This window comes from Dromiciops gliroides, chromosome 1 (genome assembly GCF_019393635.1).
Source record: "Dromiciops gliroides isolate mDroGli1 chromosome 1, mDroGli1.pri, whole genome shotgun sequence".
In the NCBI taxonomy this organism is placed as follows: domain Eukaryota; kingdom Metazoa; phylum Chordata; class Mammalia; order Microbiotheria; family Microbiotheriidae; genus Dromiciops; species Dromiciops gliroides.
In genome coordinates this window covers 2,167,501-2,174,078 of record NC_057861.1, presented here as the reverse complement: position 1 = coordinate 2,174,078, position 6,578 = coordinate 2,167,501, and the positions used below count along the sequence as shown (strand labels likewise).

At 54.3% G+C, this 6,578-nt stretch overlaps 1 protein-coding gene across 1 annotated transcript in view; it reads left to right on the top strand.

The window, feature by feature from the left end:
* The first annotated feature begins 948 nt into the window (after positions 1-948).
* The window catches only part of YPEL1 (yippee like 1), a 39,444-nt gene continuing 33,814 nt past the window's right edge, over positions 949-6,578 (top strand). Inside the window, exon 1 of the mRNA XM_043973371.1 lies at positions 949-1,082. The gene's annotated coding sequence lies outside the window, so the exon portion shown is untranslated. The remainder of the gene's footprint in view (positions 1,083-6,578) is intronic.

The following is a 6,578-nucleotide window of genomic DNA, read 5'->3' as shown; positions in this document are numbered from 1 at the left end:
GCCCCGCCCCCGACACGCTTCCTCCGGCCAGGCCCCTCCTGCAGCGCGCCCCCGAGGGGGCGGAGTGGGGGACATAGAGGGGCGCGCGTCCGTGTTGTCCGCTGCTGGGGCGCGCCTGTTGTTCCCCGAGCTTCCGCCCGCCCTCGAGTCGAAGACTCTCCTCTCATTGGCTATCATGGTGACCGCCCCGTCCATCTTGGCCAATGAAAATGCTCGAGGCCGTCAGTGGGTGGAGAGGGCGGGGGAAAACACGTGCTACGTTGCTTTCCCATCCCCTTATTGATTGGCAGTCCGAGCCTTGGCGCGAGGTAGTCAGGCTGGAGTATGACTGGGAAGGGGCTGTGCGCGGTCGGGCCGAAGCAGGCGCTTCGGCGCGAGCGCAGAGGGCTGATGGGCGGGGCCGAGGGAGTGAGCAGCAGAGATGGGCGGGGCCGAGGCTGCAGGCTTAGGCGCTGGCTGGCGGGAGGGCGGGATCGAGGGAATTGACGAGCACGCGGGGGGCGGGGCCGGGGCGGCAGGCCGGCACGCGGAGGAACGGGATGGGCGGGACCCAGGCAGCAGACTGGCGCGCGGAGGGGCGGGAGGGGCGGGAGGGGCGGGGCCGAGGAAGCTGACTCGCTGGCGCGCGGAAGGGCGGGAGGGGGCGGGGCACGGGGAGCGGGCTGGCGCGAGCGCGGAGCGCTGGCGCGCGGGCGGGCGCTGATTGGCTGGCGCGGGGTTCCAGCGCCGTTAACGGCAGCCGTGGCAGCTGCCGCGGCTTCAAAACAAAGGAGGCGGCGGCGCGGAGGGAGCGGAGCCAGTGGCGGGCGGCGGGGGATGTCTCGGGCTCTGCTGAGGCCGCTGCGGCCGGGCCGCTTCCCCGGGGCGGCCGCTTCCGTATGAGCCAGCCCCGGCGGCGGCGGCGGCGGGGCCGGCCCCGGGAGGGCTGAGGGCGGGAGGGCCGGCGGGCGGCCCTGCAGAGACACAGCGGAGCTTCGGCGGGGCTTCCTCCTCCTGCTGCTGCTGCCGCCGCCGAGGGAAGGGGCGTCCCCCCGGCCCGCCCCGGGCTACCGCCCCCGCGGGGAGCTCGCCGGGCCGCTGCGGTGAGTACCGCGCCCAACCCCGGGACCTCCGGGGGTGTCACTCGTCCCGCGCCTCGAGGACCCTCCTGCCCGCCCTGCCGTCGCTCCAGGGAGACCCCCGTGTCACTCGCCCCGCCGGGATCCTCCTGGCCGCCCCCCGCCCCGCACTCCCCAGGGCCCCCTCCTCACCAGCCTGGCGGGACTCGGTCGGTGCCCCCGGCTCCTCAGAAGTCTCCTGGGACCCCCCCCTGCAGTTCAGTCCTCCGGACGTGATCAGTCAGTGCCCCTGTCCTAGGGAGACGCCGCCCCCGCCCTGACCCCCCCCGCCCCCCGGTGCGGGAGCTTTGGGCTCCGGGGGCGCAGATTCGCCTCCTAGGGAGGTGCCGGGTTCGGCACAACTTTGGGTCCCGGGCGGTTCGTCTCTATTTTTAGCGCCTGGAAATGACGGCAGGAGCAGCGCGATCAGGTGCTCCCCTCGCCCCGCGGGGTCTGGGGAGGAGGGTGCTCCCCTGCCCGGAGCCCCGAGAAAGGAGCCGGAGGCGTCCCCCGCGCGCTGACCCCGTGCGGGCGACCCAGGTACCCCGACACCTTGGGGCCCCGCCGCCGCCGCCGCGGGAGTTCGCAATTCTTGCTGCGCCAAAAAGCTATTTCCAGGCTCGCGGGGGCCGCCCGCTTTGTAAATACTCCGGGGCTCGGCGGCTTCCGTGGGGCTTCGTGCTTGGATCATTGCTGCTGCTGGGGGTGGCCGCGGCCGCGTAGAGCCCCCAAGGAGGGCTCTGCATGGGACCCAGCCCGAGAGTTGTATGAGCAGAGATGGCAGGTGCGCTCCCTGCGTGCCAAGAAAGCCTACCTTTCCTTCCCCGGGCAACCCTGGCTGGTGCCTCGGGGTGTGAGCGTGTGTGTGTGTGTGTGTGTGTGTGTGTGTGTGTGTGTGTGTGTGTGTGTGTGAGAGAGAGAGAGAGAGAGAGACAGACAGACAGACAGAGACAGAGACAGAGACACAGAGACAGACAGACAGACAGAAATCGAGCTGATGACATTTCCAGGCCTCCTTAAGCACTTGGAGCTTGGTTGGGGAGGCCGGGAGGAGATTTGAAACTCAGGATTGATGCATATTCAGGCTTGAGCTGCGCTGGTAACAGTTTTCCTTTGAGTTCATCATACCTACCTTGGATCGGGTGTTTCCCGAAGTGCAGTTACTTTGAGTGGCCAACTTCAAGTACTCGATGATTACTTAGTAACACTAAGGGCAACAGTGGCTTCCACTAGCTGACATTAGGCCGCTGATGATTGGGGGAAGAGGCCTGAACTGGGGAGGCTGAAGCTTGGCGGGGTGTTAAAAATCTTTAGCACCTTTGTTACCTTGAGCAGGTCAGACATCTTCTCTGAACCCCAGTTTCTTGATCTCTAAAATGAGAGGAGGTTGTAATTAGAAGGTGGGGTGGAGATTGGAGGGGAGGTCCCTTTCAACTCGAAATTCCCTATCCTAAAGTTCTTGCCTGTTTCTTAGTTTGTTGTGAAAAGAACACAGATACAGATTCCTTTTCTATCTTGGACAAGTCAGTGTCCCTGGGCATCAGTTTTCAGCTTAGTCAAGTCAATAAATGAACCTTTATTGAGCCCCTACTGTGTGCTAGTAGCAAGCACTGGAGAGACAAAGAAAAGTAAAAAACAGTATCTCAAGGAGCTCAGTGTTTAATGAGGGAGAACAGCTGTGTACAAACAAGCTATGGGCAGGAGAGATTGGCAGGGAGGCACTCGGATGCAGGGGCTATGTGAAATTCAGGAGCTGGTCTAGGTGGCCTTTGAGGCCCCATCTGGCCCTGACTTGATCATCTGAAGAGCAAAGTGCAGAGGATTTCTGCCAGCAGAAAGTGCCCCGTGTTGGAGACTTGAACAATTTAACTATTTCATGTGTGTGCTACTCACACCCCAGCAAAGATGCTCCTCAGCTTGCAAGCAAGGACGGTCAGATGGCTTTTGCTCAGCCCTCCCTTTATTTTTCAACCACAGACAAACACATATGCAAATGCATGGTAGGTCATGAATGGAAAAGAATCAAGAATTTGTCGGATGATTTACTTAAGAGTTTTATTACATTTAGGAAGTTTTACAAATCGAACCCTTAATTTGATTTAGAAAGAAACCAGGCAGACCACAAACAGGGCAGACCCATCCTAAAATTTGCTTTCTCAGCAGCCTCCAAAGGGGCCTCTTAAATTAAATCCTTTGTGATAAGTAGTGATGTCTGTGGTAATAAAGGTTTTAAGTTTTCCAACATACACTGGCATTTCTAGAGTTATTATAGCTGACATTTTCAGTAGTCCTTTAAGTTTATCAGGTGTGTGGAAGGGTATTGCCTCTTACACTTGTGAGTTTAAAATACTCGGTCTATTTATTAAATACCTGTTGTGTGTGAAGCTCTGTGCTAGGCATGGAATGAGATGGAGTTTAGCTAAGAAAGGGGCTGGTCCTCCTGGAGCTGAACTTATAGAATCTGAGGACCTCAGAGTCCAACCCTCTCATCTGAGAGGTGAGGGAAACTGAGGCCCCAAAAGGGGCAGAGCTGGGATTTGAACCTAGGTTCCCTGGCTCCAGATGCAGACTCTCTTCTCTCTCTTTTTTTTTTCTTCTTCTTTTTTTTTGCAGGGCAATGAGGGTTAAGTGACTTGCCCAGGGTCACACAGCTAGTGTCAAGTGTCTGAGGTTGGATTTGAACTCAGGTCCTCCTGAATCCAGGGCAGGTGCTTTATCAACACTGTGCCACCTAGCTGCCCCCAGACTCTCTTCTTCTTTTTTTTTTTTTAGTGAGGCAGTTGGGGTTAAGTGACTTGCCCAGGGTCACACAGCTAGTAAGTGTTAAGTGTCTGAGGCCAGATTTGAACCCAGGTACTCCTGACTCCAGGGCCGGTGCTCTAGCCACTGCACCACCTAGCTGCCCCAAATCCATTTTTACAGATGAGGAAACTAAGACTCTGAGGGTTATATAGCTTGGTCACAGGTTTGTGAGCTCCAATTGGAATTTGTCCTAGCATCCCTCAAAATCAGTCAGGATTTAAACTCGTGTCCTTTGACTCCCTAACTCATGCTCTTTCCCCTGCTCCCACAGTGGTAGCCATTTCATTATTGTATCATACCCCTGTGTCTTTGTGAGTTCTCCTCTCCACATGTCATAAACTGTCTTAACCACTTTTATATTTCCCTCAGCTCCCAGAACAGTGTTTTGAGATAATCAGTCAGCATTTATTAAGCACTGATTATGTGTCAGGCCCTGTGCTGTGTTGAATAAATGCAAATTCTTATACTTAGGATAAAAAAATCAGTATCACAAATACAAGATGGAAGACGTGGTTAGATAACAGTTTGTCTGAAAAGACTTGGAGGCTTTGGAGTTGGCAAGCTAGATATGAGCCAGCCAGTGTGACAGGAGAGACCCAAAAGCTGATTTGATTTTAGGCTCCTTTAAGGCAGGCATGCGTAACTCCCAAGAATAATATTGGTGGTTAGCCTGCATTTTCCCTGATACCCCATCCTGGGTATTGAGCTCATTTCCGGGTACTGAAGGACATTGATCAGCTGGAGATGATCCCCAGGACGTTGAGCGGCCTGGAGCGCCTCCTTCACAGGGACTGTTGGAGGGAACTGTAGAAGAGAAAGCCCAGGTGGAGGTTGGGGTTATGTTGAGGGTGGCAAATAAGAGGTGTCTCAAGTATCTGAAGGACTAGCAAGTAGGAGGAGGGATTTGGCTTATTTTCTCTGGCCCCAGGACAAGTCTAATGATGAGGCACAAGAGCCCCGTTTTCTAACAGGTGGAGCTAACTCTCTGCCTTGGAAGGGAGGCGGTGGCTTCACTGTTGGAGGACCTCAAGCTAAGGCTGGATAGGGTTGTAGAAGGGTTTCTGGGCTGGGTTTGGCTTGGACCAAATGCCCAGAGGCCTTGCGGCTCTGAAATGTGGCGTTCTAGCTACTGGCCACGGGGAAGCACCTATGCTGCTAAGCAGATGATTGGGGGAAGGGGGGAGGGCATTGGGAGTATTTTGCATTTCCTTCCTCCTTCCTCCCCCTTTCATAGGATGGAAGGTCCTTGAGGGTACACTGCTTCTAGTTTTTATCTTTGTATAACACATAGTAGGTGTTTAACAAAGGCTTGTCTAATTGAATGTTGAGCACTGACAACTGGAAGCTGTGCATCAGTGGGGATGAGCCTAAAGTCTGTGCTGTGCAAGTTCTCTGATGAAAGAACTGAGAAGGATTGGCTGGAGACATAAAGGACAGCTGTCCTGCACCCTGGACAAGGGTATCTGAAAGAAGACGAGCTAAACTTATGTGCTTGTGCTCAGAGGACAGAAGGCAGAGCAGTTAGTCAAAGCTTCTGAGGCACATTCAGGTGTTGGCATAAATTTGCCAACAGTTAGAGCTCTCAGGGGCAGCTAGGTGGCACAGTGGATAGAGCACGGGCCCTGGATTCAGAGGACCTGAGTTCAAATTTGACCTCAGACAGTTGACACTTACTGGCTGTGTGACCCTGGGCAAGTCACTTAACCCTCATTGCCCTGCCCCAAAACAAACAAACAAACAAAACAATTAGAGCTCTCCCCAAATGGAGCCTCAGGAGGTTCCTCTCTTGAGGTCTTGAAGCAAAGGATGGCAAGCGCTTATGGGGAGGAGATTCTAATTCGGGAACATGGGGGTCGACCAAGAGGGCCTCTGAGGGCACTGCCAACTTGGAGATTCTGTGATACCAAGCTTCTGAACCTTTCAGGTTCAGTCCTGTTGGCTGAGGTCAGTGAGCCTGGGGGTGGAAGCTTAGAGTCTGGTTTTTTTTTGTTTGTTTGGTTGGTTTTTTTTAGTGAGGCAGTTGGGGTTAAGTGACTTGCCTAGGGTCACACAGCTAGTAAGTGTTAAGTGTCTGAGGCTGGATTTGAACTTGGGTACTCCTGGCTCCAGGGCCGGTGCTCTATCCACTGCACCATCTAGCTGCCCCTAGAGTCTGTTTTTAATTACAGAATTGCTCCAAAGTCATCTGGTGTGATATGACTATGCCTGCCCTGGAGAACAGGGGAGCTTTAACCAAATCCAAGAATGCTGATGGAGAACAGTAGATGTTTAAGGCCATCTGCAATCCTGTGCCCTTGGCTCTGTCAGCTCTGGATCAGCTACAGGACCATGGATTTAGAGGTGAACCGACCCTCAAAACAATTCTATGTGGTAGACAGTGAAACAGGCATTATTATGTTTCTGTTACATATGAGGAAGAGAGATGCAGATGAACTGCATTCACTTTTCATTTCTGCTTCTTACTAGCTGTGCTCTGTGTGTGTGTGTGTGTGTGTGTGTGTGAGAGAGAGAGAGAGAGAGAGAGAGAGAGAGAGAGAGAGAGAGAGAGAGATCAGTATTAGACAAGTCACTTAACTGCCTTAGTAAAATGAAGGATTTGCACTAGATGACTTCTAAGGTCCTGTTCAACTCTTTAAAGTTATGTTCCATTGTACACAGTATCAACAACATTGTATGTTG